The sequence below is a fragment of the Camelus ferus genome, chromosome 20, assembly GCF_009834535.1.
Source record: "Camelus ferus isolate YT-003-E chromosome 20, BCGSAC_Cfer_1.0, whole genome shotgun sequence".
NCBI classification, from domain to species: domain Eukaryota; kingdom Metazoa; phylum Chordata; class Mammalia; order Artiodactyla; family Camelidae; genus Camelus; species Camelus ferus.
In genome coordinates this window covers 38231332-38243342 of record NC_045715.1, presented here as the reverse complement: position 1 = coordinate 38243342, position 12011 = coordinate 38231332, and the positions used below count along the sequence as shown (strand labels likewise).

General features: G+C 39.3%; 1 long non-coding RNA gene across 1 annotated transcript; it reads right to left on the bottom strand.

The window, feature by feature from the left end:
• Positions 1-1320: 1320 nt before the first annotated feature.
• LOC102518739 lies at positions 1321-10458 on the bottom strand. The gene is made up of 4 exons (XR_004313677.1): positions 10265-10458; positions 7218-7302; positions 6037-6314; positions 1321-3187 (listed from the first exon to the last, which is right to left on the bottom strand). It is a non-coding gene; the product is annotated as an uncharacterized LOC102518739 (long non-coding RNA).
• Positions 10459-12011: the final 1553 nt, after the last annotated feature.

Sequence of the window (12011 nt, the reverse complement as noted above, 5' to 3'; positions counted from 1 at the left end):
TTCCCTTAGTTCACTGGAAAACAGGAATATTTAGAGGTGTAAACAAGTCATAAAAATGAACTGATATAGGAAACTTTAAATACTAAGCAAGCGTTTACTGAGCCTCTACCATGTGCTAGCCACTGCTAATAACCAGGTACAGATTCTTTTCAAGAAACTCACTACCTAGTAGGGGGGAAGGACAAAACAAACTGAACTGTTATTAAGGGGACCAGAAAGGTTGAACTTTACTATCCTGAAGAAAGTGGGGAAGTAGTGAAGGACTTTCAGTGGGGGGGAAACATGGCACCCCTCTCAGACTGGCTAACCCACCACCCTGTCCCCTCTCTCCCTTGCCTAACTTTACTATGGACGCTAGGAGAGGTGAAGGCTCAGCATCCAAGCCTCCGCTGCAATGAGGGATGGCCGTGCTGATACAGCTCTGGCCAGTGAAATGCAAATCTGCTTCAAAAGGCTCCCGTGAAGCTTTTGATTTCCTGATATTCAGGGCTTGCTCCTCCCCTTGCCTTCTTGCCTCAAAACCCAGCTTGTGTAAAACCAGCCATCCTGTAACCCTCCAGGGAAAGGCCCAAAGCATCCCGGATAACTCAGCAATGATGCCATCGAGACACTCGAGCAAAGCCTGCAGCCTTCTCCAGCTTTCCTGTCATTCAAGATAAGTCCACCTAAGTGATTTAACCAGGGTTTTCTGTTATCTGAGTTTGAATGTCTTCTTCCAAGATCAGACGAGATGGGGCGCGTTCAGGGTGGTATGGCCGGAGATGAGTCTGAGTATCTTCTTGACCAATAAAAGTTGTAAGAATAAATGTGGATTTCGGAATGGCCAGTCCTGAGTTACTGTGAAGTACAGATTAGGAAGGGGCAAGGGTGACGGTAGGGAGACTTGTTGGGAAGTTATTATGTTATGTTACCCTATGCAAAAAAAAACAAGGGCTTGGACTAAGATAACTGCAGTGGTGACAATGAGGAAAATACAGATTCAGAGATACTTAAAAGGTGAAAGAGAGAAGGCAAGAAGATGAAGAAAAGGTTTCAAATATCTTCTGAGGTTCTAGTTTGAGAAACAAGATGGACAGTTGTGCCATTCTCCAAAACAGACATGGTGAGGGACTAAGTTCAGCTTTGGACATAGGCAGGCTGGGACACCTATGGGACAACCTGTGAAAATGACAAGGCAGGTGACTATGGATCCTGAAGTCAAGAGAGGTCTGGATTAGAGAAACCCAGATTTGACAGTAACATCATACAGAGCACTACTGGGCACCAGAACTATGATATAAGCCTTATATGTAATTCTAAAGTTAAAATAAATAGATGACATTAACTTTAATATTTTATTTAACTCAACTTACCCATAATATTACTTCAACACATTATCAATATAGTTGTAAATGTGAATAATTTACATGCTACATGTGTTTTATACTTAAAGCTTATCTGGATTTATCTCAGTGCCTTTTTCATCACAAGTACTTGATTTGTACATAAATTTCACAAAATTTACATTTGAAAAAAGTAGATTCATATATCCAAATTGTTCCAAACACAGTTAAGTTTGCCAACAACTGAAAGAAAATAATTTCCTTTATTGTTTAAATCCACACCAAAAAAAAAAAAAACCTACTCATTTTTTAAATTGATTTGCCTTCAGAGCAAAAGCACATCAGTTTGGAAACTACCTTTGTCCAAGTTAAGTAAATCCAATAAATCTTGTGTCGACGCTCAGTCTTGTTAAGACTGAATTTAGAGTTACCAAGTAAACTGAAAAGCAACTCTAAATTTATCAATAAATGAAACATTTTCCAAAATTTTCTTGTGGTTTTTATAGAAAATTTATATAACAATGTCAAAACAGTTAAAATCCTATGCACACTGATTCGTATTAGAAAAATGTAAAATTATTCTGATTTTTATTTTTTAAAGTTTCAGTTTCAAAGTAAATCCTAGTACTTGTCTAGGTAGCGCAGGCAGGCATTTTCCCTTCCTTGGAGCTTCAGATTTACACCATTCACACGCCATGTGGTACTGGGGACTAAGCAAACTGCCATTTCCCTTTGACTGTTAGTATCTGGCTAGCATTTCTGTTGTTGCAAGAAAATCTTGAACTGGTGTTAGCAACAGTACAGTAAGTTTTGTAGACTCTTCCACAAATCAACCAACTGGCAGAGTACACAAGATCACTAAATTCACTGCCCTTTAGTTCTTCAGCAACCCTATAAACTGATGTGGACTCACGGCACTTAGCACTTAACGGCTGTACCCAGGACACCTGTCATAGGGACCATTTCAGAAAACTGCACCAATCACACAGAGGGATGAAGAAATAAGAGAAAATATCAGGCTTATTAAAAAAATTCCAATGAAATCTCTGACTTTGGACCTAACCGAACTGGAATGCTATTTATTGTGATAGAAAATAATTTTTTCTTATCTAGCTGAAACTCTTCTGATACATTTAAAAGATTAAAATATAGCTATACAAGTTTGATTTCTCAGGCCACGAATTGAAATTGACTCATAAATTTTTACATCTTATGAGACAAAATGTACTCCAAATATTACTTGGACAGGATCTCTTCTATTACATTATTTACCTAAAGCTAAAGTACCTGTAATTTTTCAGATTTTGAATCAATCAATTTTTACTTTTGTTAGAAATCCCTGTATATTACAAGCAACATTTGGTGACAAATAAAGATTTTGTACTTTAATTAGAAAACATTTTTAGGCTTTAACTCCTAATTCTCTGACAATTTCTCTAACTGAAATAATTTATTTTGCTACCTGCCCATCTAAAATGAGTTCTTTTTCATGTAGGAATCCAAGCTGTTTCATATCTGACCAAACTTAACTAAGTCAATCCTTTTAAACATTGCTTAAAAACGTTTCATTGTGATTTCAAGTGACTAAATTTCAATTCTTTTTTGACCTTTGAGAGATAACTTCATTCATTACACATTTGCTGGAACTGTCTCAATTTTGTCCACTTCACTATCTTATTTTTTGTTAAACAATAGCTTGTTTTCCTCTGCCAAAGCGAACTGCAATTGTCATTCATCTGCAACATATCTTCTTCCGGCCTTTTTGTTTACTGTTCCAGTTGGAGTATTGGCTTCTGCAGCTCTACTTGACTTTTTCAGTATGCCTTCATTTAAAATTTTAACATGTGTCCATATCCATGTCTACACTAAAAAAAAAATAATTAAAACAAGTACTTCAATTTAATTACCAATTATGATTTACATAAGTAATCACTAATTCATGTTGTCTGTATAAAATATTCAGGTAAACACACTACGTTACATTGAGTCATGGAAAAAATTAATTTACGCTTAATCCACCTGTTGACACCAACTCAATCAGTGTTTATGCGTAACCTTAGACATCACACAGGCACACTGCACAACAAGCACCTCTTACAAAGGTAGCAAAGCGAAATGTATTTCTAAAAAAACTCAAGTTGAGTTAAACAAAAATGTTACACGGCTCTAGTTTTTACATTTAATCGAAATTAATTGAATAAAGTCTACTTTCTTAGTTCTAAGGCACTTATTTCAAATAGCCACACGTTGCTAGTGGTTACCGTATTAGATAACACAGACACGGAAGTGAGAAACATAAGCCAAAATGCTTGCGGTTTTTCTTCCATTTCTCTTTTATTTGATACAACCCCCAGGGCTTAGAAGTTACCTGGGTTATGTTACTCTTTAGTAGCCTCACGAAAAGTACAACAAAGCAAAAGTGAAAATTGTTGGATGTTCTGTACAGGACTCCTTGAAATATGTATTATGATGGCCCACTCTAGCAGACACGGGCCAACTTCTAAAAAACCACAGCTCCTAAAAACAATCAAGTTTATCTCTTTGGCGAATGCCTTTTTTTTTTTTTTTTTTTTGGAGGTGGGGGAAGGTAATCAGGTTTATTTATTTATTTTCAGAGGAGGTACTGGGGTTTGCACCCAGGACCTCGTGCAAGCACGTTCTCTACAATTGAGCTATACCCTCCCTGCCCTGGAGAATGCTTTTTCAACAGTAACATGCTGATAATAAAAGTTTAATAACTGGCTTTCAAAATAAAAAAAAAAAAAAAAATATATATATATATATATATATATGATGTGTAGCACACAATTTCCAAATATAAAAGCATATTCAACACTCTTTATTGTAAGTTCCATATAGCGAACTGATTCTCAGAGGCTTTTGCTGACTTTTGCCGAACTCTTGTATCCATAGCCACCCTATGGTTGCAATTTGACCAGGATTTTACAAAGGGAATTGCATCCCAATCGGCTAACTCTTTTCCCAACAAATTTACTGTCATTAAATCTGATACATGATCTATTGTTAAACTATTTCTCACCCTTGTACAAATTATGTTCATTAAATGGACCACCTCTTTCAGCTTCAGCACTGTTGACTGCAATGATGCTAACTACCTTTTTAGCTTTTTGTACAGTTGCAGGAATTGAAACATTGTTTGACTTTATATTATTATTTACAAATTCCCGAAAATCATTCAAATCAATTTCAAATTTTAAAATTTCACACAGATGAAATAATTTTTTTTTCACCAATTACCCATGGTGAGGTTTCTTCATAAGGCCACGGAGAAGGTTCTAGCAAATCAAAATAATTAAAAATATCATGATTTCTGTCAGATAAAAGACGTTAAGTTCATGTGTTGAATTTTATTTTCTAGTAATGTATTCCTAGGAAGGGCATTAAATTTATTATTTTTATTAAATGGAATATCTTTAAACTTATCTGACTTAATCAAACCTTCAATTTGAGATTCATGCTTTCTAGTACCAATTTTTAAATTTTCCAAGGCTCTCATGGTGCGTTTGATCAGTTTTTGTGCTTTCTGAATGTAATGCTGTTGAAAGGACTGAAAATTCTTCAAGAATGTCAATCATTAAAGCAAGATCTTGCAAGAAATTAATGTTAGCTAATCTCTCTGCCAAGCCAGAATAAGAATGAGGAAAAGTGCATATATAACACAAGATAAGCTCACCATACAGTGGTTGCGGCTTGTAAACTACATGCCGCCCATTTTGGTCCCATTACCTGGTCAATTTTAACAATTTCAATTTCAAGATCTTTAGCTACATTTTCTAAAAGCTTGTTCTGCTTTTTATTAGATTGATGATAACTGGAATAAATGTTATCAAGAAATATTTTTAAATGATTAACTTGTTTTATTTCAGATATTGAATCATCAAGTGACAAATGCAATCGATGGGTTAAACAGTTCCAAACAACGATTTCAGGAAAATTTTCTAACAACTTTGAAGCTATTCCAGACTTTCTCTCCAACGTTGTATTAGCACCATCAGAACAAAATGCAATTAAGTTTGCTTTCAAATATTCATTGGTGAAGCCACAATCATTTAAAGTACTCAGTAACGTATTGAAAATACACTCTGCTGTGGTTGACGCCAATTCTTTTAAAGCAACAAATAACATAACTGGTGCAGGAGTTGACTGGACTGTGCACTGGAGATAAATCACTAGGGTGCTTTTCTTTGGAACTGTAGATACCTCATCAATTATAATACAGATTTTGGCATTCTTTTCCAAAATATTCTTAAATATCTTCATCTTCATTTCTTTTGCAATATGCTCTGCTATTCTTGTTGCACTGTATCGTGTATTTAAACAACTGACGTCTCCATTTTTCTCTTGTAATTCTATTGCTCCCTCAATATCAGATAAAGGTCTGTTACGTTTTACTAAACTATAAACAGTACTGAAAATTTTTACAATAGCATCAATACTTCTATTACTTTGTTTATGTACTAAATTAGAAATTGAGTCATTAACTGATTCCTTTAACAAATCCTGAATTTAAAACCATGGGCTTTAGAAACATCGTGCTCCCTCATTTTTTTCCACAGAGAAGCTTGTCTGGTAGACTTACTACTGCCATTCGGGGTTACTAAACATGCAACCCACTCCTTGGACACGTGAACATGCTTTTCTGCCCTAGATCCCAAATGCCGAACTGTGGAGCAATCCCCACATCCTAATTTACCTTCTTTTATTCCGAGCCATTTGTACCGCTCTGCGAACATAGATGCTTGTTTTTCATTCCAACAATCTGGAAGCACAAGATTATCTATTTCTTCTTTTGATGAACATGATGGTTTTTCTTCAATGATTGGTTGTTCAACATGTTTGTAATTTGATTCCATCGACGCAATCGACAATGGTTTTGTTCTTATTGTTACTTTCTGTGTCTGTTTTCATCTTCTTCACATTTGACAAATGCAAAAAATCACTCTATCGTTTTGGCATTTTAGGGGACAAAATCTGAAAAAAGAATTGCACACATGTAAGTAAAATCTATGAAACTACTTCTAGAATTAATGTAAAATGTTTGTTAGAGTTCTTTATATGATTTTAGAAATAAATTTTAAGCTAGAACACTTACCTTGATTTTCAGTTTATACCTATGACTTCAGTTCGACTTGCTATTCCTTAAAAGATCCACTTATCAGTTTTTAAAATCTATAGCCAATAATAATGTCACAAAATCTGGCTGAATTTTTGATTATCACCTGATTCAACAAAGAAATTGCTCTTATGATTCACAAGTAAATACAGTTCTAATGTGAAGAGTGGTTGATCTTTTCATTTACATTAATGAATAAGAGGAAAGCAAAAAAAGATGTACATCAGAACTCCACTCATTCATTGATGACACTAACATCTTTGTTCAATCAATGAGTTTTCAAATATTACAAGACTTCCTCAATTTTTCATACAGCATGCAGTCTAGCAGTAGAAACATACCACCTTTTTGGGCTTAATCCTCACTAACATTTAATCTGTTACTTTCTTCAGTTTAGACAATCAACAAATAATAAATCAAGCCCTGCTTTGTAGTTTGCCAATTACCTTGGTGTAAATACTTCCATCATCCTTCAGGACCACACTGTTACATAGTATTTCTACCATACAGTACAACAGATGTAAATAACCTCAAGTGTGTAAACATTAGGATATGAAGAGTTTTGAGCACTTACCACCTTAAGTGTGATGATCATCTATTTACTTTTAAATTTATATACTTGAATTTTTAATAGTGGCTATGTGTAACAATCAGTTCAAATTTAACAATCTATTCTTGCGAGCCAGATCAAGCCACACCACAAGCCAGATCAGCACATCACTGCACTTAGTGACAGAACTGAAGACACAAAAATAATATACTTATGTCACTATGACAGGCGTTAGGCTCCTTGCTGTCACCACAGACCAGATCACTGTATTCAAGAACAGGTCATGATGGTCCTTCCTGAAAAGGAAGCCAGCAAATTTACAAGTCATGAATAATCATGCAAACTAAATGTGCATTTACAATCAGTTGCGTTTTTTGGTTAGAATTAACAAGAATTCCTATGAAGAGGAGGCCTTACAGGTGGCACAGAATAATCAAAAACAAAACAGCAGAAGAAAAGAGTCAAAGAAAATGATTATGTAATGACAACAAAACCCAAAAAGAGCTTAAATCTACACAGAGGAAAAAAAGCCTCTGGAAATGGTAAACAGCCCAGGATAATGTTAAAAAAAAAAAAGTACAGTACCTCGTCACTGGGATGGTTATTAGTAATATTTTAGACATCTAAGCTCAGAATCATGGCGTTCTTTGCCAGCTCTGCTTCATCCTCTGTATCCTTATACCTACATCAAACCCTGAATCTTCTCAATCCTTTTTTTACACATACTGCCTTCAACAGAGACCAGGTCTTAAATATCCCCGTCAAAAACTTAAGATTTTATTCTACAGGCAAAGGAATCAACAAGTAGTGTTGAGATGGGAGCCACACTGGAGCTGTGTTGCAAGAAGATGAGGAGAGTGCGAAGCGTGGGATGACTCATAAGACAGTCATCCAGAGAAGTGGCCACATGACACTAAAGAGAGCCGGTCCGGGAGAGCAGGGAGCAGGTGCCCTCCTCCGCTGGCGTGCTGCTCTTCAGCAAGACCTACACCAAGGACAAGGCTCTTCTGCACCCCGCTTTTCATCATCCCTTTCTTTCAGCACATTCTGTTTAGCCTGGGGCTCATGCATAACATGGCTGCATACGAAGAGGGTGCTGGGCCACAATGCAGACTGAAGGCTGGAAAATAAGATTTATGTGAAAAGACCAGGAAATCCAAACCAGAGCACATCAAGTAGTCACACGCTTCTTGATGAAACATATACAAACAACACAAACATTTTTTTGAATCTGAGAAGCCTCAAGCAAAGAAAGAACTATATACCCAGTAGCATTTCATCTTTTCTGGATGGTACTATAAAAAAAAGTAATAAACATATCCTGGTGGAACCCAGTAATAGGAACCCAGCAGAGGAAAGTAAACTCTGTCTCTGTAGTTTAAAGTTCAATGGGGAGAGGGGTACAGCTCAACTGGTAGAGTGCATGCTTAGCATGCACAAGGTCCTGGGTTCAATCCCCAGTATTTTCTCCAAGGGTAAATGAGTAAATAAACCTAATTACCCTCCCCAAACAAAATAATAAGTAAACAAACCTAATTACCTCCCCCTTCCCAAAAAATAATTGAGAAAAAGATAAAATATTAAAATACAAAAAACAATTAAATTATCATTGTTTTGTATGTGGCACCATTTAAATGCACTAGGAATATCCTGACTAGATTCTTCTGGTACTGCAATTTCCCTTAGAGCATGTAATTCACTTCTTATGGAGCTGTCAAGTCTTAATCCTCTATTTGGAAACAAGGCTAAAAATAAAAGGTTCTGTCAAGCTGGATGTACACCACTCTGGATGCAAAGACACAAAAGATTCTCTATATTTAAAATAAAATTTGAATCAAGACTTCTAAACCTCAGCTGGACACCAGCTGATATTTTAACTCAGTCAGAATTTACAATATAATTATGCATTTAATCCTCAGAGTATGACACAATGTTATATCAATTTATTTTTCCAAGCTTAATTTTGTAGATTCCTGCTGTTTCTCAAAGCGAGGCACACAGATCACAAACATTTGTAGCTGCTCAAAACTGCATCAAGGTCACTGTATCCTATTCATTGTGTCTTTATACCACGGTCAGGAAGAACCTAAATTATTTTTCCTAATGCCCCACGGAATCCTCTTTCCAAATGTTTTCAGTACAAAAACAGATACCATGGTTCTTCAATTTCCACTACTACTCACTTAGCTCTCACCACATGGGGGGTAAAGTCGGCACACAGCCCTTCTTGGTACCTCTAAACTTGCAACATTTCCCAGTGTCAAGAAAAGAGCACCGTATATGTACTATTAATTGGGAGGAATGCCAAGGAAATGATCTTGTAAAGAATTTCTATATAACCCTACTACAGCTGCAAAAACAATGTTACCACAATGTTTATGAAGGGAATTTTGATTTAAAAACAAGTGATTTACATGGTTGCCATAACCTACAGCAACCAAAAAACACACAAACACTAAACAGGCACCCATCTAAAGAAAGAGTAAACCCCTTTAAGAGCAAACCTCAACTACCTACAGTACTTGAAGAGTAGTTTGCAGTAAAAAATAACCTCTAGCTAACTAAGTTACTAAGATACTACTTGAAGCAGAGCCTTTGTAAAACTTTAACAGTTCTGGGTGGAAATTATCCCTAAACCTATCAGAGCACCCCCTTGGGTTTCTGGAGCCAATGCTTTACAAAGTATGTCCAGAGATTCATATACTCCTGCATCTCTGCCCAAATGAAGATCCCTGGGCTCCACCTCCGAATGCTGATTCCACAGGTCTGGAGTGGGATCAGGAATCCGCAAGCTTCCACTTAGTAATGCCTGAGAACCACTGTCCCAGAGCGAAATAACCGCACAAGGACACACCACGCTCCCGGTGATGCGGGGCCTCCACTGTGAACATCACTGCTGTACTGTGGAGCCATGACCTCAAAGGTGAGGGAAGTAGGTCCCCAGGCTACCTGCCTTCATGTTATGTTGACACCTGTGCTCAGATCTGGACTTCCTGCAGCCCTTCTGGTTTTCACCTCCTTCCTCACCACCAGCCGTCCCTTCTCCCTAACCTGGGTGCCATCGTATACAAGACGCTCTTGCCCCCCTTCAAAACACGGTCTTAGGAGACCAGAACTGTGCGTGCATCAAGCATCAGATGGCTCTAAGCGAAGCGGGGAAGCGTGGCTCAGAGTGCCACTAATACTGCAGGCCACAGTCTTTGTCACGGCTACTGTGGCTGCACCGCCCTCGGGCCCCGCACAACGCCCGCCACTCACCTCTGGCCCCGGGTCGCCCATCTCCCCGACAGCCTGCCTGACAGCACAGGCGCCTCCGCCGCCACCTGCCCGCCCAGCTCGCAGCGCGCTGCCGTGACCCGCCCCGGCGTGCGCGCCGAGCTGCAGACGCCCCGGGCGGAAAGGGCTGCAAACCGCTTCCCAAGGAGGAGCGACCCAGCCCGCAGAACTCCGGCCGCCCTCACACAGTCCCGGCCTCCCGCCGCGCGGGCCGCTGGGAATTGTAGTTCGGGCCGCGCGAGAGCGCCCCGCCGGCTGAGGAGCGCGGGAGGATTGAGCTCCGGAGTGTGCGCTCAAGAAGGTTCGTGTTCTGAGGTAGAATGCGGGTGACCTTCCTCAGTCTCTCTCCCTCTTTTCTTTTTTATGGTCAAATAGTGATCCAGATAATAAATGAATGGTGTTAAGGTGCTTTCTAGTGGTTTGCTCTGATACTGCCTCCAGAGCTCTCCTAGTCGGTTCCTTTCGGAAAAACCTCTTCCTGCGGCCCTTTTCTTCTAAATATTTCCACACAGATGATCGTGAATAGATGAAATGTATGAAACAAGTGTTAATTGAGAACATTCTTGTAAAGCGTTTTCTGCCAGCCCTGTCAGCCTAGGATCGCCTATGGCCTGACGGGGCCGTCGTCCCGCAGCATTGTTGCCCAAACACCGGCCTCTGGACCCAGAGACACGAATTCAGACCCAGAGACTGGGTTTGGGGGGGAATGAGAAAAGAGCCGCTTTATGGCGCTGCCAGGCAAAGGGGGTCACAGCAGGCTCATGCCTTAGGGACTGTGAGTCTGTCTTGGGGTTGGTGTCCTGAGGTTTGAGAGACAAGCAGGGCGGAACAGAAAGGGACCACGAACGGGGTTTCGGGGTGCTGTATTCTTCGCAGTCTTGATGCATCTGCCTGGCCTCACAGAGAAACTCCGTAGGGTCTGTTCCTTCTTCTGAGGCTACCCGCCCCTGACCACCTTCCTGGGGCACAGCTTCTGGGTTAAAGGATAAGCTATTCTGGGTAAAGAATGTATAGGGAGGGTGTTACTGAGTCCAGGCTGATAGACACCGCAAGAGAATAAATCAGGAGACGGGGTGTGTTGGGGCAAGGAATAGCGACTTTATTCATAAAGTCAGCAGGCCAAGAAGATGGCAGACTAATGTCCTGGAGAACCATCTTCCCCAAGTCAGAATTCAGGCTCCTTGTCTGCTAAAAAGGGGGAGTGGATCTGGTTGGTTGGTGCAGACTTCTTTGTTCTGAATCCTTTGTTCTTGCAGCCCTCTACGTGGATCAGGTCATGGTGCCCCTGTAAAACATCCAACAAAACAAATGTTATTTTCTACTCTGCAACTTGTTATCTTTATATGAATGAGAAAGTGTTACACCCTTAAAGGTCAGAGCTTTGAGACTGGGCTGTCCTGTCTATTTCAGGCTCTAGGCAACATTCTTTTATAAAAGGTGCAGAGTTAGCAAGACTGAGCCTAGGAAACAGCACAGGGTTAAAGTCAAAGGAACAGATGTACTATGCAGTCAGATTTGTTCTTTTCTATTACAAGTGGAGGATGTACTGCAAAGATGGGGGTTTGTCAGAGAAAAGAGAAAAGTAAGTTGCAAGAATTTTAAAGCAGGAAGAATCAGCAAATAGCTCTAGCCTCAGGGAAGGCATTTTGTGAGCTAGTTTCCCACTCTTCCAGAATCGCCTTGAGGATTTGACCCTGGCCTTCAGTGAGCAGTGGAACATCTCACAGGA